This window comes from Trachypithecus francoisi, unplaced genomic scaffold, assembly GCF_009764315.1.
Source record: "Trachypithecus francoisi isolate TF-2019V2 unplaced genomic scaffold, Tfra_2.0 Lachesis_group19, whole genome shotgun sequence".
NCBI lineage: Eukaryota > Metazoa > Chordata > Mammalia > Primates > Cercopithecidae > Trachypithecus > Trachypithecus francoisi.
Window position 1 is genome coordinate 50,359,813 of NW_022681464.1, and position 24,887 is coordinate 50,384,699.

Below are 24,887 nucleotides of genomic sequence, written 5' to 3' on the forward strand. Positions count from 1 at the left end.
TTTGTTGCATATATTAACTATCACATGCAACGGCTGCAGGAAGAGGTTAATCATTTTCTAGACAAGCAAAGGGACCTTACTGAGGATTTGTCACACCTGTCATGAAGCAACACCAGCAATTTTGTGGGTAATTACATAAGACTCGGTGATCTATAATAGTAAGAAAGAAAGAAATGACAACGTGGGGTACCTGCTCGCAGCTGCTATGCAGCATTTTGCTGGAAGGTCAATAATGTCCAGGAAGTGAAAAAATCTTTGTATCATCTTTGTTTTCCATGTGTTCTAATAAAAAGGACTGCTCATGCACTTAATAAAGTATGCCTTGGTATTTCCTTTTGCTCACTTGCCACCACCAGAAGTAGTCTTATTTTCCTGTACATGTTCCCCTTCCCATGTGCTCACTTCCTAAGAGGGAAACAGTGGGATTGCAACTAGATGACCCTGTTCCTGCCCCTGGTAAGTCTGTGTGACACCTAGCAAGTCACCTGGATTCCAAGCTCCAGCTTCAACTTCTGAAACATGGAGAAGGATGGTAACTTCTTCTCACTTAAAAGAAGATGAAATGTTTGTGGAAGCTCCCACAAGCCTCCTGGCACATAAGATACACCCAAAGATGTGTGGGATATGCAAGCATTTAAACTGAAATCAGAAGGAACAGGCTAAAGAGGCTTCACGGGAACCAGCAACCCTCACAAAACAGGAACCTAGAAGACTGTTGCTATTCTTGAACAAATAATAATTAACAAAATATGTTTGTTGTTATGGCAGCCCCTAGAGACTTAGAGGAACTTGATCCTGTCTCTCCCCACTGCTTGCTGTGCAATGGATACAGCAGGTGGCTTGAGTAGGTGAGTGATAGCCTTCCATAAAGGCAGACGGCAAAAGTTTAGAGACAACATCACATTTGTTCCACATGCAAAGGCTCTGAAAGAGAAGAAAATGAGAGAGAGAGACAGACAGACAGAGAGAGAGAGAGAGACACATTAGTCATGAAAACCGAAGTGCTTGCATACCACCATAAAAGCAAATGAATGAAAAGGGAGGGAGAGATGCTATAAGAAACCTACATGGGAATGGAAGAACATTTCTATTTCTGTGTTTGTTTATATACGCAGTTGAAAGCTTGCATTTCTTTGTTTATATTTTCAGCATTTTACTGGCTAGATCACGGAAATTCAGAGGAGCTGAAGTGAAAGGCACACAGGTGACCCACGTGAAAAACATAATGGGATGCATTTGTCTAATGCCATTACCAGTAGTATACAATGTTATCTCTAATTTTTTAAAAGATATATATATATATACACACACACATATACATATCTGTGTGTGTGCACAAAATGAGAAATATATTCCAAATTTCGTACTAACATGTAAACCAAACCTATCATCCCTCTTGGTAAGCCTCCAGTTAATTCTAGAGGCTGAGATGTCCACTCGTCAGCTCCAGGAACTACATCTATATCTGGATCTTCTAGAATCTAGAGTCTTCTAGAGTCCTACAATAGGGGTAGACTACTTAGTTTTAAAAAAATTAATTTATTTTTCTTTATTACAGCTCTTTTCCATTGGAAACCGTAACATTTTCCTCTTTAAATCACAGCCTCATCTCCAGCCCTGAAACTCATGCCTCATCATTCTAATTCCCATCCCTGGCCTGCTTACCCCACCTCTCCAATTGTCCACTTTTCAACCCCCAATATTCTTCTTTCCTGACCCTTGAGAACTTCTTGCATGAGCCACATCCTCATTTGTCTGGGCAGGGCTCTACACAGTCTTTATTTTATCCTTTCATTCAACAAGCTTTTATTAAGCAACTATTATATGACCGCTGCTGTCATCATAGTTGACATAGTGATAAATCTTAAGAAGAAAAAATAAATCATGGAAGAGGAATAAAGTTAAATCACTGGCCTATGATGTGTTTTAGATAGTGATAAGTGTTAGAAAGAAAAAAAATAAATCAGGAAAGGGAGGCAGAAAATGCTGGAGGTGGCGGTGACAGAACCAAAATTGTTGTGGGTTTCTCAGAGACCCTGTAAGCAGGAGGAACATGACTGAAAACCTCAAGGGCACAAGTCACAAGGTTATCAAAGGACAAGCACTCCAGGAGGGGCTGGACCCACAGAGACCCCAAAGAAAAACCAGGAGGCCTTGGTGCCCAGGAAGGGAGGGGTCAGAGGACCCCAGGGGTGAGGCCAGGGAGAAAACAACCACGCCATTTCACACGCAGTTTGGAACATGCTTGCATGAGTTTACTTACCTCACATTTTTCTTTTCTCCTCAAAAAGGATGTCTTTCTAGTTGCAAAGTAGAGAAGAAAATTAGTTAAGAGAAAGGTGGAGTCCTGGATAAGTGAGGAAACAGTAAGGGAAGACTTTTGGAATGTGCTGGATTTTCTTGGGATGTTCAGTAACATTGTGAGCTGTGAAACCTGAGAGTTTGCTGATGGGTTCTCCAATTGCATGTTAGAAAATTGTTAGCAACTGTGGAACTTGGGGGAGACATCATAAAACCAAATTATGCCACACCCATAAAGGTTCAAGACTGGAAAAGAAGTGGACTCTGTCCTGATGCTGTTACCCACTTCCTCAGGGGATCACTGGGAGGGCACTTGGCCTTGGTATCCAGTGGAGAATTGGTCTACACCCACTGAGAAGTGTCAGCCAGGAGCCAGACCCTGTCACCAGCAAATTGAACACCCCGAGGCTCTTCCCCATCTCTCCGCTATCTTCCCACCATGACACTGGAAGGAAGCTGCCTACCCCTGGACTCCAAGCCCTGGGTCCCAGCCCCTTTCATCTTCTTAATGACCTTATTCCTGCCACACCATTCGTGATGTCCACTCTCTGAGACCTTCTCCAAGAGCAGATGACACACTTTACTATTTCCCTTCTTTGAGAGTCAACACACGCTTAGCCTGTCGCTGCAGTCCCTCAGGCTACTGGCTTCCCCTTTTCCAGATTTGATGCATAATGCTTTCAACTGTGACTTCACCTTCACCCTGACCCATTCAGGGATCTTTCCTCCTAATGCCGCTTGTAAGCAAGAAAGATCGAGGTTGTCTGGAATCAAAGCTCATGTCCCCATGCCACCCACCCCGGGCATTCTGTACCCTTCCAATGGCGCACCTGTGACTCCTCACGGCGAGGCCAGCACACCTCTTGAGGGCGTCTGCCTCAGCATCCCTGACAGGTGCTACCTCAGGGCCTCTGACAAGTCACTGACACTGGTGACCTCAATTACCCATGTCCCAGCCACAGAGTCCAGGAAGGTAGCATGGTGCCAGTGGGTCCATGCGAGTTTCTCTGGGTTGCTGCAACAAATTACCACACTCTGGATAACAACAACAACAAAAAATGACAGAAATGTATTCTCTCAGTTCTGGAGGCTGGAAATCTAAAATCAAGGTGTTGGCAGAGTTGGTTCTTCTGAGAATCCCATCCCATAGACTTGTTTCCTCAGGCAGAACACAGCCAGGGGAGCCCTCTCAGAGGGCAGCCTATTCGGGGATGCCTCTTCCTCCCTGTGGGCCCGAGACTCCCCTCCGCCACCTAAGACACTGGAATGGCAGGGGGTCTGATACAGGGGTGGTCTCAGCCCATGGCCCCCACCTTGGAGAGACACCCAGGGGCCCTGCCTGGGGAACAACCTTTTACTCCTTCAGGGAGCACCAGCAGATTGATAGTAGAACTCAACAGGAGAGTGAAAATTAGAAAATTTCAGAATAGTCTACAGGGAATATCTTTGCCACTATGCATTTCTCAGACATAAGAGGTCAAAAATATTTTCAAAAAATTGTATTTCATCAGCCTAGCGTGGTGCCTTAATGCCTGTACTCCCAGAACTTTGGGAGGCTGAGGCTGGTGGATCACCTGACATCAGGGAATGGAGACCAGCCTGGCCAACATGGTAAAACCCGGTCTCTACTAAAAATGCTAGCTGGGCGTGGTGGCAGGTGCCTGTAATCCCAGCTACTCGGGAGGCAGAGGCAGGAGAATTGCTTGAACCCCAGAGGTGGAGGCTGCAGTGACCTGGGATAGCACCATTGCAAAACAGCCTGGGCAACAAGAGTGAAATTCCTGTGTCAAAAAAAAATTATATTTCATCAAAAGTGAAACATTTTGTTCATCAAAATCTTGGTTAGGAAATAAGAAGGTAAGCTACAGATAGGGAGAAAAGATTCACAATATGTATGTTTGACAGAGAAAGTGGTGACAGAATATGTAGGAATGCCTACACAAAGTGAAGGCAACCCAGTAGGTTTGATGAGCACAGGCCTCATGGGACATGTCCCAAAAGCAGACACAATGATAGTTAAATAAAACAAGGAAAAGTGCTCAACATTATTAGTCATTTGGAAAATTAAAGCTGCAGTATGCTCCAGAATTGCTAAGATTGAGGTTACCAGAAATCTAAACGTTAGCTCAGGATTTAGAGCAACCAAACTCTCATATATGATTGGCAGGAATGAAAGAGGCATGACTATCTTGAAAAACAGCTTGACACTTTCTTTTGATGTTAACATTCCTCTACTCTTTGATCCAACTATTTTATTCCGAGGTATTATTCCCCAAAATCTATATATCCACAAATAGACATAAAATAATGCTACTGACAGCTTTCATCATATGAAAAACAAGCACCAGAATAATAAGAGTATTAAATTATAAAGACACAAGGAAGACTGAAAAGTGATTCTAGATTAAAGGACAGTGGAGAGACAGAAGGAGCAAATTTGTATATGAATTGATTACTTGATGATGGCATTGAAGCAGTGCTAAATGTTTCTGATTTAGTTAACTGTTTTGTGGTTATGTAAGAAAAAAATCTCCCTCCTTAGGAAATACACTTTGAAGGGTAAAGGGGCACAATGTCTCCAACTTGTTCAGTAGCTAGTTATGTAAATTTAGACTAGTTAGGGGGTGGGGTACTGCGTAAAGAGTATATAGGAGTAGGCCGGGCGCGGTGGCTCAAGCCTGTAATCCCAGCACTTTGGGAGGCCGAGACGGGCGGATCACGAGGTCAGGAGATCGAGACCATCCTGGCTAACACGGTGAAACCCCGTCTCTACTAAAAAATACAAAAAACTAGCCGGGCGAGGTGGTGGGCGCCTGTAGTCCCAGCTACTCGGGAGGCTGAGGCAGGAGAATGGCGTAAACTCGGGAGGCGGAGTTTGCAGTGAGCTGAGATCCGGCCACTGCACTCCAGCCTGGGCGACAGAGCGAGACTCCGCCTCAAAAAAAAAAAAAATAAAATAAAATATAAAAAGAGTATATAGGAGTAGCTGGTCCTATTGTAACTTTATTATATGCTTGACATTATTTTTTAAAAAAATACAAATGAAAATAAAACCATTGTCTATGGGAAATGGTTATCCATTTCAGTCTAAAAGCCTGTCTAGCCTGTGCCCAGCTCCCGCCCTGTAATTCTATAATTCTACATAAATAAAGCCATCCCTTTTCAAAGAATAAAAATAGACCAATATTTCTTAGACTCTTACACTTGGATGTTTAGGATGAACTTAGACATTTTCAAAGTTTGTTAAAATACTTCCTAGCACCTGTTGAAACATTTTGAAAACCCACCTCATCTTTAGGAAGCTTTAAGACTTAGAAAGTTCTTCTCATATGGAGATGAAGTATTCATTTGTCTGTAAAATCCAAGTACACTGAATCTTACCTTCTTCAGCAATGGCAACAGGGATCATTTCGTCTGATGTTCTGGGTGTGTAGAAGCAGATACGTTCATCCTTTCTGTATTCTTGCAACAAATATTTACTGAACATATTTCCTTAAATGCTTTAATTATAGTGACCAAAAGTGAAACACTCTGACTCTCATATACCTTGGTATTTATTGGGAAAATAATAAAATATGCAATTAAACAAGGTATTAAAAAGATAATTATAGATTTTAATAAATACGAAGAAAATGAATTAAGGGTATGCAAGAGTAACCAAGGTTGCTACTTTAGACCCAGAGGTCAGGAAACGTTCTCTGAAGGAAGAGGTGGAGTTTGAACTGAGGTCTAGAAGCTGCAAAGAGCCAGGAACACCTTGTTCCAACAAGAAAGGCAGCAAGAGCAGATGCTTTGAAGTGGGGAATGAGAGAATGACAGGGGAACTTCTTTCACTAAAACTTGCTTCAAGCACAGGCAAACTGCGTTGCTGGGCGTCACCGTGCAATGCACCCATCGTGTTTGAGGAACATGTTTCCAGGAGGACAAACACTCGGAGCATGCTGGAGCACAAATGCACAGCACAGAGGCCTCCCGGGAGGGAGCCAGTTCCCCAGCCCAGAGACACCCATCTTGAAGTCTCCTGGAGCTACCCTTGGAGAAGTTAAGGATGAGTAAAATTCCTAGTTCAATCTATATAAATGAAAACCAGACTGTTCCTGCTGTCTTTGTCCTGTTGCTCACAGTTTGCACTTCACTGCCATGTCCCTTAAGCTAACACTGTAAGAGTATTCCTAAACTACAGCCTCAAGTAGCTTCTTCTCACTTTCTGGGCTTCTAATACATAAAGGGAAGGTATATTATCTATTAAATTAGAAATTACTAATTAAGTTCACACAAAAAGTTTGAAATTAGGAAATGTCATTAGCAAGAGAATCTGGTAAAACAATTATATTTACTTATTAACCCTTTGACTAAAGGCATTTTAATACATGGAGCCTACAGAATGCCAGCTAGTGATTTATTTATTCTTTTTTATTATTAACACTTTTTTGAGATATAATTCACATACCATAAAATTCACTCTTTTAGAGTTGACAGTTGAATGGTTTTCAAGATATTCACAAGGTTCTGCAGCCATCATCATAATCAACTACAGAACATTTACATCACCCCAGAAAGAAACCCTGCACGCTGTAACGGTCATCACTAATTTAACCCAATTCCACCCCCAGCCCTAAGGAAGCATTAATCCACTCTCTGTCTCCATAGACTTGTCCATTCTGGATGTTTCATGTAAATGAAATCATACAGTATGTGGTCTTCTGTGATCGACTTCTTTCACCTAGCATCTTCACTGGATTCATCGTGTTGTAGCACGTATTAGTAATGCGTTCTTTCTTACAGCGGAATAATAATCCACTTACCCATTAATTAGTAATGTACATGTGAGTTATTTCCACTTTGGGACTGGTATGAATAGTAAACATTCATATGCAAATGTTTGTGTGGACATGTACTGTTATTTCTGCTTAGTATATACAATGTATATATACACTAAGTATATAATGTATGTATATACTTGTATGTATATACTTAGTATATAATGTATGTATATACTTAGTGTATAATGGAGCATGGAGTTGCTGGGTCACTTGGTCATCTTTTGAGGAATTATCAGACTGTTTCTCAAAGAAGCTCCAGTGTTTTATGTTTGCACCAGCAGGGTATGATGGTTCCTTCTCCATGTCTTCACCAACATTTACTATTCCATCTTTCTGATCATGGCCACCCAAGAGGCTGTAAATAGGTACATCACTGCTGTTTTGATTTGCATTCCCTAAATGCTAATGATGTTGAGCATCTTTTCATGTACTCATTGACCATTTGTGTGTCTTTTGTAGAAAAATAGCTATTCAGACTTTTCACACATTTTTCAATTAGCTTATTTGCCTTCTGATTACTGAATTCTCGGACATATTCTGAACATAAGCTCCTTATCAGATACATGGTTTGCAAATATTTTCTCCCATTGGTGGATTATCTTTTTACTTTTTAGATGGTATCCTTTAAAGCACATTTTTAAAAACCTTGATGAAATCTAATTTATTTACTTCTGTTATCAGTTGCTCGTGCTTTTAGTGTCATATCTAAGAAACCATTGCCAAGGTCATGAAGATTTATGCCTACATTTTCTTCTGATACTTTTGTTGGAGTTTTAGTTCTGACATGTAGATATTTGATTGATTCGAGGTTAATTTTTTTTTTTTTTTTGAGACAGGGTCCCACTCTGTTGCCCAGGCTGGAATGCAGTGGCACAATCTCAGCTCACTGGAACCTCAACCTCCCAGGTTCTGGTGATCTTCCTACCTTAGCCTCCTGAGTAGCTGGGACCACAGGTCTGTTGAACCAGACCCAGCTAATTTTTTGTAGAGATGGAGTTTCACCATGTTGTCCAGGGTGATCTCAAACGCTTGGCCTCAAGCGATTCACCTGCCTCAGCCTCCCAAAGAGTTGGAATTACAGGCATGAGCTACTGCACTCGGCCCAGGTTAACTTTTGTATATGATGTGGGTTAGGGATGCAGCTTTATCATTTGCATGGGATATCCAGTTTTCTGAGCACAGTGCGTTAAAAACACACTTTTTTTTTTTTTCATTTCAGCACTCAGACTCTATTATTCTATTGCTTTCTGGCCTTCATTGTTTCTGACAGGAAGTCATACCTTAATTTTATTGGGGTTACCTTGTACATGATGAGCTTTTATGTTACTTCCTTCAAGATTTTCCATTTGTGTTTGGCTTTCAGCATTTTCCTTGTGTGGTTCACTGAGCTTCCCAAATATACAGATTAATGTTTTTCATCCAATGTGAGAAGTTTTCTGCTGTTAACTCTCTGAATATCCTTTCTACTCCTTTCTCTCTTTCCTCTCCTGGCACTCCCGTCACACGTATGTTGGTGGGTTTCATGGTGTCTGATATTCCTCTGAGGTTAATTTTTCTTCATCTTTTTTTCCCTTCTGGTCTTTGGATGGATGATACTTGTCTTCATGTTTGGTAAGTCTGTCTTTCCGGGTTTTTGTTGTGTTTTGTTTGCTATCTCTAATCTACCATTGAGCCACTTAGTGAATTTTTCTTTCCAGTTATTGTGCTTTTGAAATCTAGGATTTCCATTTCTTTTGCTTTTTATGTAAGTTGAATCTCTCTATACTGCTGTTCTCTATGTGTCATCATTCTCATTGTATCTTTTTAACTTCTTTAAGCATGGTTTTCTGGAATTCTTTTAGCGCATTTGTAAGTTCTGCTTTGGAGTCTTTGTTGCTTAAATCTGAATCAGTTCTTTCTCACAGACACTCTATGTCAACTTCTTTTTTCCTGTGTGCTTTGTTCCTGTTTTTTTTTTTTTCCTCTCTATTTATTTGCATTCCTTATAATTTTGTGTGGAAAACTTGGCCTACTAGATAATACATTGTATGAACATTGGATACTGAATCCTCCCTTTCCCCTCTATGTGGGGCCTGTAACATCCACAGGTAAAAATTTTAAAAATCCTGATTGCTTAAAATGCAGGCATGGATACCAGAACATGCTACTATTTATGTAAAAGCCTTGCCTCTGTCATTTAAAATTAGATGAGACAAAAATATTCTTACAAATATGGAAATATACCCGAGCAAATGTAACTCCCATCTAAGAACCCATACCTTTTATATTATAATACTGTTATTAAAGTTTTCAAAGTAATCTTGAAGTAGTATTAAATTATGAGTGAGCAGACATCTGAATTATCAAGTAGTTCATTGGCTCATCAAAGTATTTTATATTCGGAAATAAGTACTGCCTATATGTGTTGGTGATTCTAACTCCTAATGAAGAAAAAAAAGGACAGATTTATTATAGTATAAATCTTTCTCAGAAGAAATACCAGCAATTAATTAATTAGAAAAAGAATATCTAAAGATATTAATTATACTACTCAGTTTCAGAAGCAATAAGTTACATCTGAATATGAAATAAGAATTACCAAGAGATTAATTGGTAAAATGGCATACATTTAAGATGGCTTTAAATGCTATGATTTTAAGTATTTTCTCTTATCCACAGAGCCCTCTAGTGGAGTAAAGGTCATCAAATACACATCTTTAGAAAAAAATAACCACGCTTTAGAAATTGTCATTTTAGTTCCAATGAATATAAAATGTGAGCTTGGGATGTATTTCTGGGAGAAGTAAATACTCCATGTTTAATTTCTTTACTAATCAAAAATATATTTTCTTAGCAAAAAAAATGCTACTTTGGGTAAAAGACATGTAAATAGATTTATTTTTTTAATAGAAATTATTGCTATACTAACTTATAATGACCATTTTTTTAACTATTTTACATCATCAGGGGTTTTTCTATCAATCTCTGAATTGTTTTGCTGATGAGTTCTGTTTTTTCATTTTGTTTTATTTAAAAGCAAAAGATATTAATGACGTTGAGGACATGTCAAAACACTCTGCCTGTATTACTGGCTAATGAATATTTTTAACCTTTAAAATTATTTGACAAATATTTAAATTTTCTGCTAGAGTTATTTCTCCTAAGTTTTTCCTGTACTCATTTACTTTAAGCCTATTATTGTGGAAAATTTCTAACACAGACAAAAGTAGACTCAACTTTCATATACCTATTATCAGGCTAAAACAATTCTCCACTCATAGCCTAACCTGTTTAATCTATGCCTTCATTCATTCCACCCTTTCATGTTTATTTGTCCTACTAGAATTTATCATAAACTAATTAATAAGAAAAATTTCCTTTCCACACTTTCCTATTCTCTACTGTTAAAAAGACATGAAAATACTGACATTAAACTCAAACACGGTCTCTTCAGTAGTGTCCTTTAGCCAGTTACTCACTATACTTCACAAACTGCTTTCTCTATCCCTTGTAGTAATATCTCATTAAAAAACAAGAACAAGTGACTTTTATCAAGTACTCACTATTGTGAAACCTCGTGGTGTTCCAGCTGGTGAGCATCAAGGGTGGAACACCTAGAAGCCTTGTTTTTGAATTGTATCATTAGCAAGGACATGACACTTGAAGCCCTCTTGTTTAAAACAATACTGATATAATTTGGCTGTATCTCCACCCAAATCTCACCGTGAATTGTAATAACCTTCACATGTGAAGGGCAGGGCCAGGTAGAGGTAATTGAATCATGGGGGCAGTTTCCCCATAAGTCTCACAAGATCTGACGATTTTACAAAAGAGTGTTCCCCTGCACAAGCTCTGTTTTGCCTGCCACTATTTAAGATGTGACTTTGCTCCTCCTTCGCCTTCCGCCATGATTGTGAGGCCTTCCCTCCATGTGAAACTGTGAGTCAATTAAACTTCTTTCCTTTATAAATTACCCAGTCTTGGGTGTTTATTAGCAGCGTGAAAACAGACTAACACAAATACGCTTTGAGAAACTTGGCTTTTTGAAATCCTATGAAAACTACAAGATCAAAACAAACCAGCTTTAACCTGGAAAGTATAAAAATGCTGAGAATATTACAGCAGTCCTGCTTGAATCTAAGCAAGATTGTTACCCATTTTTGACGGGGTTATTCAAAATCTTCCTTGCTTGCCCAGAATGGTATATAATACCATTTCAGATTGTTTTGAGAGATTTTGTTCCTGAACACAGGTCTCCATTACCTGACAAGTTTAATGAAATTAGGTTTGTGTTTTAGAATCATACTATACCCTGAACCAAGCACTGTTCGGAGCATTTTATTAATACTTTGTTTTTAGTTGGTTGTGTTTCGGCATTATTGGGTATAACTGACAAATTAAAATTACACATATTTGAGGCGTATATTGCGATTTTTTGATATAAGTATTCATTGGGAGATGATCACTATTATCAAGCTAGTTAACACATCCATCATTTCACATGTTTGCCTTGTACATGTGTGTGTCGGGGGAGGTGGGGAGATTAGTTAAGATCCATTTTTAGCAGTTTGAGTACACAATGGAGTATTGTTAACTATAATCACCCTGCTGTACATTAGATCTCCAGAACCTATGCATCTTATAACTGAAACTTGGCCTCCTTTGACCAATGCCTCTCCCGGGACTCCCCAGCCCTAGCAACCACCACTCTACCCTGCTTCTGAGCTCAACGTTTTTAGATTCCACATATGAATGAAATCGTGTGATACATGTCTTTCTGTGCTGGCTTATTTCACTTAGCATAACAACATTCGGATTGGTCCATGCTGCAAATAGCAGGATTTTGCTCCAGATTTTTTTTTCTTTATTTACTTGTGATGGTTAATTTTATGTATCAGCTTGACTGAGCTAAGGAATGTCATTGTTTCTGGGTGTGCCTGTGAGAATGCTTCAGAAAGCAATCAGCATTTGAGTCAGTGGACTGAGTAATGAAGCTCCCTCTCACCAACGTAGGCAGGCATCCTCCCAACCACTGAGGACCCAGGAGAACAAAATGGCTGAAAAGGGATGAATGTGCTCTCTTCCTTGAGCTGAGACATCCTTCTTCTTCTGCCCCCAGACACTGGAGCTCCTGGTTCCTGGGTTTCTGGATTATGGGGCTTCCCCTTTATCCCCCACTTCTCAGACCTGTAACCTCAGATGGAGAATAACCCCAGCAGCTTCCCCAGTTCTTCAGACTATGTACTTAGACTGAATGCCAGCATCAGCTTTCCTGTTTCTCCAGTTCATGGACGGCAGGCTATGGGACTCTTTGGCCTCCACACTTGCATGAGCCAATTCCCATAGTATAACTCCTCATGTACACACGTGCGCGCACACACACACACACATAAAATCTCCTATTGGTTCTGTCTCTGGAGATACCAGTCATCTGTTAATAGATGCTTAGTTTATTTTCATATCTTGGCTATTGTGACTAATGCTGCAGTTATATGAGTGCAGACATCTCTTCAACACACTGGTCTCATTTCCTTTGGATCTATACCCAGAGTAGGATTGCTAAATTATACGGTCGTTCTATTTTTAATTTTTTGAAGAACTCCTATATTGTTTTTCATAATGAGTGTATTAATTTACATTCCCACCAAAAGTTTGAAAGTATTTCCTTGTCTTCACATCCTCACCAATACTTGTTATCTTTTGTCTTTTTGGTAATAGCCCTTTAACGAACAAGATAATATCTCATTGTGGTTTTGATTTGCATATCCTTGATCATTAGTCTTGTTAAGCATTTTTTCATATATCTATGGTTCATTTGTATGTCTTCTTTGAGAAATATCTATTGAGATTTTTTGCCCATCTTTAAAAATAGGGTTATTTGTTAAGTTGTTTGAGTTTTGTGTACATTTTAAATATTCATATCATGTCAGATGTATGATTCGCAAATATTTTCTTCCATTCTACAGGTGTCTCTTCACTCTGTTGATTGTTTCCTTGTCTGTACAGAAGCATTTTAGTTTCATGCAATCCCGTTTGCCATTTTTTGCTTCTGTTGCGTATTTTTGATGGCATATTCAATAAATATAGCCTACACCAAAGTCAGTAAGTGTTTTCCCCATGTTTTTATCTAGTAGTTTATAATTTCAGGTCTTACATTTACGTCTTTCATCCATTTTGAGTTAACTGATGGATAGAGAGTAAGATAAGAGTCAAATGCTCTATTATTATTTGTTGTTGCTTCTTCAATTATTGAAGAGACTATTGTTTCCTCATTGTGTGTTCTTGGCATCTTTGTAAAAGATCAATTAATTGTAAATGTGTGGATTTATTTCTGAGTTCTTTGTTTTTTCAATTGGTCTATATATTTGTTTGTGTTCCAGTGCTACGCTATTTTGATCACTATGGCTTTATAGTATATTCTGAAATCGGGAAGTGTGATGTCACCATTTTGGGTTTTTTTTTTTTTTTTTTTGCCCAAAATTTATTTGGCTCTTCTGGGTCTTTTGTGGTTCCATATGAATTCTAGGAAGTTTTTTCCTATTTCTGTAAAAAAAAAAAATAGTCATTAGAATCTTGTTAGAAATTTAATTGATCCTGTAGAGGGCTTTGGGAAGGAGGGACATTTTAACAATTTTAATTCTTCCAATCCATGAATGCAAATTATCTTTCTATTTATTTATGTCATTTTCAGTTTCTTTTATCTAGTTTTCAGTGTGCAGATCTAGTTATCAGTTTTACAGTTTTCAGTGTGTAGATCTTTCACCTCCTTGGTTAAATTTATTACTAATTATTTATGTTATTGTACATGTGATAGCTTTCTTTATTTAGTTTTCAAAGAGTTTGTTGTTAGTGCATAAAAAATAACTGATTTTGTATGTTGGTTTCATGTTATCTCATTTTATTGAAATTGTTTCTGTAAATGCCTTTCCTCCTTACTATGTTGAAGGATGAAGGTGGTGCCCTGCACAACTCCACATACCCCAGCTGACATCCAGTGAGTCCTGGGCATGCAGGGAATTACAGACACAACTCAAACTTTGCTTCAGGCGAGCTGTGGAAGGCGATTCTCTGCCAGCATCTATGGCTTTGCTCAAACAGAGCCCTTTCCTGTGCTGAACTCAACTAGTAAGGGACACTTCCTGAAAACCAAGCTCTAAAATTCCCCTTCCCTGATTCAGCGATGAGCACTGACTCCAGCAAAGGTACAGATGTCAGCCAGAGCACAGGTGCGGGCCAATGGGCATGAGCTCCTGGGCAGCACTGAGATGCAGGGTACCCAATCCCACCCACTGTCTATGGAGCAGGTTAGACAAAAGTGATGCTCTGAACGATGCCATGGGGAGAAAATGCACATTCAAAAAATACAAATTTATCATAAGTGCCCTGAAATACAGCAAGACTCCTAGCACAGGTGGAAGGGATGAAGAGGAGCATGAAGTCTGTAGCAGATTCAGGAATGTCCCCAAAGCCACTGTCATTACATTTTCACCAGCCCATCATGCAGAAGACCCTGCGGACCCATGCGAGACCCACTACGTGAGCTTTATAGTGTCCTTTGAACTGTTGAACGTTTTCACTGCAGTGCGTGGATTCAGTCATTCTGCGCAAACTCTTCCCTTGTCTCCAATAGACTCCAAGTTAAAGAGCCTTCCTAGGAGATACTATCATAGCAAAATAGACACCTTGATGGGTAGACATTAATACTAGAGTTAAGATTTTAGTGCTCAGAGTAGGGAAGCATGATATGTTTAGGACCCTCACTTCATAATTTTGTATTAATGAGGCTAATTTCTCTCTGAATGTGCTTCCTTTGCCTGAACACAGGTATGCACCTGATTAACTTGTCCAAATATTACACACAGGATGGAAAGAGCTAGTTGTCCAACCAAACACATCTTGTGCTATGGCTGCCCGGTATCTCCCAGCCTCTATTAGGGGCAGGTTTGTTCATATGGCTGACATCTCACCAGAGAGCTGCAGGTGAAAGTTCTGGGAGTTCCTCTTAGCCCTGGGCTGTGTAACACTACTGTGACTCCTCAGAATTCTCTTCCTTCTTAGCATCTTCTGGGACCACATCTGTGTCCATCCAGCTTCAACTATGCCAATAACAATAATGTTCCCAAGCTTTAACGGACATCAGAATCACCTGGAGTTAAAGGGATATCCAGAGAAATGGAACCAGTAGGATCCATAGAGAAGGAGATTTTAGGAATCGACTCATGTGATCATGAAGGCTGAGACACACCACCGTCTGCCATCAGTAAGCATAAGACCCAGGAAAGTCAATGTATCATTCACGTGAGTCCAAAGGAGTCCAGACAGGTGGTGTAGGGGGTGTGTATGTTACTGACTCTGAAGGCCTGAGAACCAAGAACTCAGTGTTTAAGGGCAGGAGAAGATGGTGGTCCCAGCTCAAGAAGGGAGAGGAAATTTGCCCTTCCTCTGCTTTTTGTTCTATCTGTGTCCTCAACAAACTGCATGCTGCCTCCCACATGGGTTAGGGTGAAACTTCTTCACTCAGTGTACCAATTCAAATGCTGACTTAGTAGGAAACATCTTCACAGACGCACCTAGAAATAACGTTTAAGCATCTACCCAAGTCAAGCTGACACATACAATTAACTGTCACAACCTGCTATTAATTTTTTTTTAAAGGCAATTGCAGGATCCCAGGTCCCAACTTCCTTGTTCAGTTTGGTCTGGTGTCAGGTGATAATCTGCAGCTCCTAAAAATTTCCAGGTGATGCTGACGTTGTGATGCAGAAACCACCCCTCAAGAACCACCATGCTAGCCCCACCTGGAACTTTGTGAAATGCAGGATCTCAGCTCCACTGGATCGTCTTCTGCATTTTTTAACATCCTTGGGAGATCCTGATGCATATGTAGATGCTTCCAGAATAGGGTCTCTAAAGTGACCACTCCACCTCCCTAGATAAGACCCTGCAATGCCTCCTCACTCTCCAAACCCCTCACACAATCAAAATACCACGGCATTAAATAATGATACCTTTCATGATCTGGTCCCTGCCTGCTCCAAATTCTTCTTACATTTCCCTAAACAAATATAATTTCAGCACTGAAGATTACCTGTAGTCTGAGAAGCTCAGTCCTCGGGGAAAGAACTTGCACTGCTGAATTCTTTCCACCTGTGGTGTCTTCCCTGTCCTCCTTCCGTTGGCCCTGTCTTAGGTCAAGGTGAGTTCCTGGTTCACTGCAACAAGAAGTGCACCCCCAGAGGGGCACAGGGTGTCTTGGTAAGAGGGAGAAATAGGAATTCTTAGAGGACTCGGGGTCCCGTTAGGGCGTTAGGGGTAGGATTCACGGAAGAATGGGTTTGCTCCAGACTAGGCACTGTCAACAGCTGGGGAAACTCTATGATTGTTCTCTCCGTGATTTCATCTATGGAGTAGAGAGAATGAACGGGCCAGTGTGTTAAAGAAGCCACAGTGTGTAGACGAACCCGGGAAGGAGGGCGTGGGGCCGTCTGCACGGCCAGGCCAGTGTTCTCAAGCTCATCTTTCCTATGCTCATCACAGAGTGACTTTACTGGATGTGGTGTCTGTGAAACTCTTTATGGTAACAGGGGACTGCCTCGGCCCTTAGTGCCTGACCTACTCTCAGTAAACGGCAGTCAGGGCCGCCTTCTCTGCAATGCATCTTTTACACATGCAATTTCACCTCTTGGATGGCTTAATTGCCATCTGTGTGCTGACAAGTTCTAAATTAAACCCAAGCTGTCTCTCCAGCAGCATTTTTAAACTGTACCTCCCTAACCGATATGCAGTTTTAAGTGTCAAAGTGGCGGACCATCTCTGTGTTACTCCCAAGACTTTTTGACACACATTGAGTATATTTAATGGCAGTGCCTCAGGCGTCCACTCCACTGGACTTGTTCCTGGGCTTGAGCTACACACCTAGGACTTCGTGACATTATAAAATCTGGAGCCACCAGGGTGCCTTTCCCTGGCCTCTGTGCTTGCAACGCTTCTGCTTACACTTCCCACCTAGACTGTGCACCTGTCACTACGGAGTTTGTTCAACATCTCCAGCCAGAGGCAGGTGCTTCTTTCTCATGTTCTTGCAGTAGCTTCCAGAGTCCACATTTCTGCTCTGCCACAGTGTACGCATTAGAGCCATTGACTGAGAAACCTCTGCTCTGAGAATGGAGGCTTTGGAGGGCAGGAGATACCTCTTATTTCTCTGTGTTCTTGCAGTTAGAATATGGCCTGGGTCATGGAAAGTGCTGAATAAATAGCACAAATGTTCTCTACAAACACTTTTTTTTTTTTGCCCAGGATGTTCAGTTTGTCAAGTCAGTTGCGTTTTGTCTAAGTGAATCCCAGCTTTACCTTGGAAGCTTCCAGCAGCCTGAACTCTTGGTAGTGGTTTACAAGCCCCTCCATGCACCTGCCCCAACCTACCTCTCCCATTTTATTCCCAATAACCTCCCAGTTCACACCCAGTGTTTCAGCTAACCTCACCCTCTACTTATTTCCTAACTCCTCAGACTCCTGATTTTTCTTATGATATGTACCACTGGAATCCTCAACTTCCACTTGGGGTCTCCATCCACACATCCACGTGTGCCAAAGCTGAAGACCATTGTCCTCACGAACCCTGGCCCATGCACTCCCTAGAGGTGACATCTGTGCTGTTGACTTAAGGCACCTTCTCAATGGCGCTGTCTTGGGGTTTACCTGGGTTTACCTTGCTTCCCTCTGAGTCCTCTTTTCTAAGCAACAAAGAAATGGATTTTTGCATCTGATGGGTATTTTTATGCTTTACAATATTTAACAATGGCTTTTAAAATATATTAGGCACTCAACACACACAATACTTTTGTATTAAAGACATTTCATATTAAAAGTCCTTATATAAATTATTTCATATGTCATTTTCTTGTGATATGTTCCACCCTGATTTATAACAGGATTTTGTAATGATCTTGAATGCATTGGAATATAGTGAAGTGCCTTTTCAATCAATAAATTGCAATTGTAATTAAGTTCAATCTTTACTATATGTTCATGTTGACATTCTCAGAAAAATTAATTAAGATCATATTGTTTGAGACTGGGATTTGATTTTCCTGGACACTACATAAAACCTAGAATTCACCTTTATGTGTCCCAGTCCAGCAGATGGCAGCCAATTCACACCATTTTGGAGTCAAGGCTCTTGATGTTTGAGATAAGATCTGAGCTGAAGCTGCTTTTCAAGAAAGGTTCAGTGTTGTCTGCACTGCAGTGTAAAATATGAAATTGAATAACCATAAGTTATAGACAAGCAGCAATCCAACTGCATGATTATTTGCTATTTGTTCAATTTCCATTATCTGAGAATAAATTTAAAGGATTAAAACCTGCTTACATCCTTAGTTTACAATATTTACCATTAGTGTCTGCAGGAAATCGTATTATCTCTCAAAATAAGCAATTTGACTTGTACACAGCAATACATACCAGAGTCAGTTTTCAAATCCACTTTTTTTCTGCTAAGGGACATAGGGAGTGATCCCTTTGTATGTTATATGAAACTTGGGGAAAGAATAACAGAAATATGGGCAGAGTAGATTCAAGGAATGTAGATAGGCAACTGCTGTGTTTGGCTGTGTCCCCACCCAAATCTCATCTTAAATTATAATCCCCATAAACCCCACGTTATCATGGAAGCAATCCAGTAGAAGGTAATTGAATCATGGGGGCAGTTGACAGTAAGTAAATTCTCGTGAGATCTGATGGTTTTATAAGTGTTTGGCATTTTCCCTGCTGGCACTCATTCTCTCTCCTGCCACCCTGTGAAGAGGTGCCTTCTGCCATGATTGTAAGTTTCCTGAGAACTCCCCAGCCATGCAGAAGTGAGAGCCTAATAAATCTCTTTTCTTTATAGATTGCCCAGTCTCGGGTCTTTTCTTACACAATGTGAGAACAGACAAATATAGCAGCCTTGCTCTGATCACTTATCTGGCTAATGATGTCTTCATACTCAAGTAATCTTCACCAAGTAAGTAAGATATTAAAATAGAACAGTTACTAAATATGTTTAAAATATTTAGTGAGAATGGCAATGTTAAATTCTGTAAGAACTTGCCCATTCCTGTAATGAAATCACAAAATCAGAGAGTGAAGTTCTAGTCCTTTATAACCGAAACTATATTTTCCCCAAAACCTGTGTTGCTCAACTTTCAAGCATTAGGCAGAAATATCTGTATCTCAAATAATTTATTCGGGTCTTTTTCTTGCCTATTCATTTTTTAACAATGTCTTTTGATGATTTTTTAAAGAACAGACAAACAGAATCTCTGCTGTGGACCCTCTGACACTTGTGATTTCATGTTAGGTACAGTTGGAGGGTTATATATGATTTTATGCCAATGCTTACATATCATCACTCCTTTTAAACACTAAACTCCTCTTGAGAAGAAGGCTTTGCAGCTTTGTGTATTCTCAATGGTATCTAAACAGTCTCTTGCCTGTGGTAGATTCTCAACATACACATTTAAAATTGAATTTCACTGAGTTGAGAGCGCTCATCTTTAGAGCACTCAGGCTTCACATAGCATAATCCCAGACATTTAGAAGATATTTGATGACTGATAGATTAAATTTATGATGGGTAGTATAGGATAAATGGCCTAGCTCTTAGCTTCATTGGATGTCTACCAACTTTTAGAAAACCTAATACCTTCAATATAAGTTAACAGAAAACTTTATTTAAAAGGCCTTTTTTTCTCGTAATTGCTGGACAAAAAGGATGATGGGGATCATGATGATTGTGATGATGATGAAGATGATGATAAATAGAACAGCAAAAAGGAATAGCACAGGCTGGTGTTTTTAGATGTTTGGGTCTTTTTGTTATGTTTCATGACCTTAGAGAATACCACATTTACTGGCTCTGTGTTTAAAAGTCCCTACAGATATGTTAGGACTGTTAGGAATCCCACAAATAAATATCATTCTGCCAGAATATATTCAACTAATTTTAAAGTCTAAAAGAAACTCTTATACTGAATCGTAGTATTTTTAATTTGTTTTGAAATGTCTTCTGCAGAGGTTATTCTTTCAATGAGTCCATTAAAAGCTAAAATACCTCTCTCTTTTAATCTAAGGACTAAAATAGCTGCACCATCCACAGTTGACACAAAAACTACTGGGACACAAATGAGACCCAAACATGGATGAGGGGTAAAGGTTAGTGACAACTCTTTCCGTGGCAGAAAGAAGGAGGGCGTAACTATAGAACTAGAAGAATTCTGGAATGAGGATTTTTGAATATCCTCAGAGTTGAGGCAAATGATGAGGCAGGATGCCTCTTACCTGTGGCATTCAGATAATATGTTAACCACGTCATTATACTTATTTTTCCAAATAAGAAAGTAGGCTCAGGAGGTCAAAAAACATTCCTACTGGTTAAGGTCTTCGATGACACAGTCTGAGCAGGATTTAATGTCTCCCCTCCTCGAGTCCAAGTCCTACCTTCTTTATTTCAGTTAACAGGAGGTTTCCATAGTAGTGACCAGAGCAAAGAGACATGGTTTTACAGTACAATACAGTAGGAAGCCAATCTGTATCGGGTGGTGGAGGGTGGCGGTATTTTTTATTCCCTGTATGAGTGGAAGAAACTGCTTTCCTGTGACCTGAGATCCTCTTTCTCAATAGGAAAGGGGAGGTGAACGAATGCATAGCCTTCAGGAGTGGTACCAGAAGGGGCTTCCGTAGCATGACACCAGCATGACACAAAATAAGGCAAGGAAGGAGGAAATGAGAAATACAAAGAAAGATGGGAAAATAGAAAATAAAAAATAATATGATCGCCAAATTCAATCATATAAAGTTATAATAAATAAATGGGTTAAACAATACCAGTTAAAAAGCAGAGATTATCAAATTAGAAAAAATGTAAATTCAACTATATGTTTTCCACAATGGAGACAAACCTTTAATACAAATCTACTAAGACAAGTTGAAAATAAAAGGAAGTGTAAGAAATAAATTACAGAAACCATAAGAAAAAGCAAGAAATCATAGGAAAGCTTCTGTGGCTATGTTAATATCAGGCAAAAATAGACTTCAATACAAGGTGGATTTTCTGAGATTAAGAGAGACATTTAATGTTGGTAAAATGGTGAATTCATCAGGAAAATATAAATATCAAATATCAAGAAGAATCATTAATATTAATTACAGGGCATAACTGCAGATGCTATAATTATTAATATGATAATAGAATAATATTATAAATAACTTTATGCTAATAAATTGTACAATTTAGATAATATGACAAAATCCTTAAAAATATATACTAGCAAAATGAAGAATAAATAAAAAATCTGGAATAGCTCTATATCTATTAAAGTAAGATACTAAATCGAAGTCCCTTTCAAAAATGAGACTCTATATCCAATTCTTCACTGGTGAATTATATGAAACATCTAAGGAAGAAATAACACCACTGTTACACAACGTATTTCAGGAGTTAGATAAAGATAGAACTATTTCCCCTCAATTTATAAAAGCAGCATACCTTAACACCAAATCAGGAAAATACTTTCAGAAAATACAGATGCAAATTGAAATGAGCAATATGCAAAAAAAGAATAATGCATCATGATCAAATAAAGTCTATCTCAGCACAGCAAAGGAAAGTGGATTTAACATTCAAAACTAAATCATTGCCATTTACCACATAAAGAAAAGGTACAGAAATTATTTAACAGAATTAAATACCAATTTATAGTAAAAAATCAACAAACTAAGGCATCTAATTAAAACCAGTAACATGCCTAATAGTGAAATGTCTAATGATCTCCCATTATCCAAGGCAAGACAGAGCTGTCCGCTCTCATGTTTCCTGTTTAACTTTGAGCGGTGCAGCTGTGGGCCGGATCAAGGCTTATATCGCATGAGTATCTTTCCATATGAAAAGAAGTACCAGAAGTGAGAAATGTGTTTTTGTCGGCATAAATCATCTCAACTTATTCTTCTGTATTAATCAGCAAAAAATCTATGCATTTCTCATAGGCAACATGTTGTTTTGAAATATGTGTACATTGCGGAATGGTTAAGTCAAGCTAATTAACATATGCATTACCTCACAGACTTATCATTTTTTTGTGAAAACATCTAAAATCTACTCTCTCAGCAACCTTCAAGAATATATTATATTGTTATTAACTACAGTCAAAAGTTCTAAAGATATGCAAGACCTCAAAACTGAAAAGGACAATGCATTTAAAAGATGTCAATAATAACACAAGACACAGATCTTGGTCCTGGATTGAAAGACTCTACAGTGTTTTTGCTTTAGATTTTTTCATTTTAATTTTTTACTGTATAAATATGCAAATAAAAATTGTATGTTTATCATGTGCAACATATTTTTGAAATATGTATTCATTGCAGAATAGCTAAGATTTCTTTTCTCACTAAACTGATCTATAGATTTCAGAAAGTACTAATCAAAACGACAGATGGCTTTTTATAAATATTTAAATGATAATTTAAAATATATATGCAGAAATTCAAAGGGCCTAGAATAGCTAAATGAATGTGAAAAAGAACAAAGGTGGAGAACTACTACTATCTGATTTTAAGACTTACTGTAAAACTACTATTATTGAGTCAATGTGGTATTGGCAAAAGCATAAACAAATAAATCAAAGGTGCCGAAACAAAGTTTCACACTTCTAGAGCTAACACATTTCCAATAAATTTGATAATGAGATTCAACAGGAAAAGGATAACCTTTGCAAGAAATATTGCTGAAATCAGTGTACTATATATAGAAACAAAAATGAAGCTCAGCTCCTTACTCGCCATACACAAAATTAATTCACAAGAGACATAAACATACAACTTAAACCTATAATTCTTCTAGACAAAAAGCACAAAATATCTTCATAATGTGACATATATAGCATGAAGTACACTAACCACACTCAAAGAAATAATAAACTGGGCTTAAGCAAAATTAAAATCTTCTTTTCATCAAAAGACATTGTTAAAAATAAATAGGCAAGACACAGACTCAAACATATCATTTGAGATTTTATATGTATATGTATGTGTGTAATATATTTATAAAATCTCAACATATTCATATATGTGACAAAAACTTTTATTAAGAATATAAAATAATATCTATAAATCAATAATAAAATAACCTTTTTCCCCAGAAAAAAATTAATGAAAGCAGAAGACTTGAACAAACAAAATATGTAAGGACATCTACAAAAGACAAGTAAGCACATGAATAGGTGTTTAACACGAGTGCACCAGGTTGAATAGCATCACTCCAAAATTCTAGAACTGCAGAATGTGACTTAATTTGGATAAAGAGTTTTGTGAATTTAATCAGTTCGGTTAAGATGAAGTCATTTTGGATAAGAGGGGCCCCAAATCCAAAATGACTGGCATCATTATAAGAAGGGAGAAGAGTAAGGGAAGAAGAGAAGGCCACGTGACCACAGGGGCAGAGACAGAAGGTTCCATCTTCAAGATGAAGGAAGGCGGGGGTTGCCATCAGCCGCCAGACAGCAGAACAAGGCACTGAACCTTGTCTTTCTTGGAGCCTCCAGATAAACCAGCTCCACTAACATCTACAGTTCAGACTTCTAGCCTAGGACACTAAGAGAATGAATTTTTGTTATTTTAAGACACCTAGGCTGGGCGCGGTGGCTCAAGCCTGTAATCCCAGCACTTTGGGAGGCCGAGACGGGCGGATCACGAGGTCAGGAGATCGAGACCATCCTGGCTAACACGGTGAAACCCCGTCTCTACTAAAAAATACAAAAAACTAGCCGGGCGAGGTGGCGGCGCCTGTAGTCCCAGCTACTCCGGAGGCTGAGGCAGGAGAATGGCGTCAACCCGGGAGGCGGAGCTTGCAGTGAGCTGAGATCCGGCCACTGCACTCCAGTCTGGGCGACAGAGCAGACTCCGCCTCAAAAAAAAAAAAAAAAAAAAAAAAGACACCTAGTTTGGGGTACATTCTTATGGCAACCACAGGAAATTAATGCAACTAGTTGTTAGGAAAATGTATATTAAGATGATGGTAAAGTAACATTTTGTACCTATTAGAATGTGTATCTCTTTTAAAGCTTACAGAAATGTATACTCGGAAAATCTGGAACAGCCAGAACCCTCATCCTTGGTTGTTAAACCTGCACAATGAAACAACCTTTATTTATTTATTTATTTATTTATTTATTTATTTATTTATTTATTTATTTCAGACGGAGTTTTGCTCTTGTCACCCAGGCTGGAGTACAATGGCACGATCTCAGTTCACTGCAACCTCCGCCTCCCCGGTTCAAGCGATTCTCCTGATTCAGCCTCCAGAGTAGCTGGGATTACAAGCACTTGCCATCATGCCCAGCTAATTTTTTGTATTTTTAGTAGAGACAGAGTTTCACTATGTTGGCCAAGCTGATCTTGAACTCCTGACCTCAGGTGATCTACTCACCTCAACCTCCCAAAGTGCTGGGATTACAGGTATGAGCCACTGTGCTCGGCCATGAAACAACTTTTGAAAATGCTTTGAAAGTTTCTCGTGTACATTTAAACACACACAAAAATTCATTTCTCAATATCCATCCAGGAAAAACAAAAGCATACACTGGCAAAATAACTTGTTCAAGAATGTTTATAGCTGATTTATTTATAATAGTCAAAGCTGAAAAGAAACCAAATGTCTATCAACAGGAGAATGGGAAAATAAATTGTGTTTTACACAATGAACTAAAAAGAATGAACTACTGACTCGCATCTATATGGATGAATGCC

The 24,887-nt window shown here is 39.0% G+C and overlaps 1 long non-coding RNA gene across 1 annotated transcript; it reads right to left on the reverse strand.

Moving 5' to 3' along the window:
- Positions 1-8,932: 8,932 nt before the first annotated feature.
- On the reverse strand, positions 8,933-17,847 carry LOC117064223. Its single transcript, XR_004429332.1, has 2 exons — positions 14,593-17,847; positions 8,933-10,677 (listed from the first exon to the last, which is right to left on the reverse strand). It is a non-coding gene; the product is annotated as an uncharacterized LOC117064223 (long non-coding RNA).
- Positions 17,848-24,887: the final 7,040 nt, after the last annotated feature.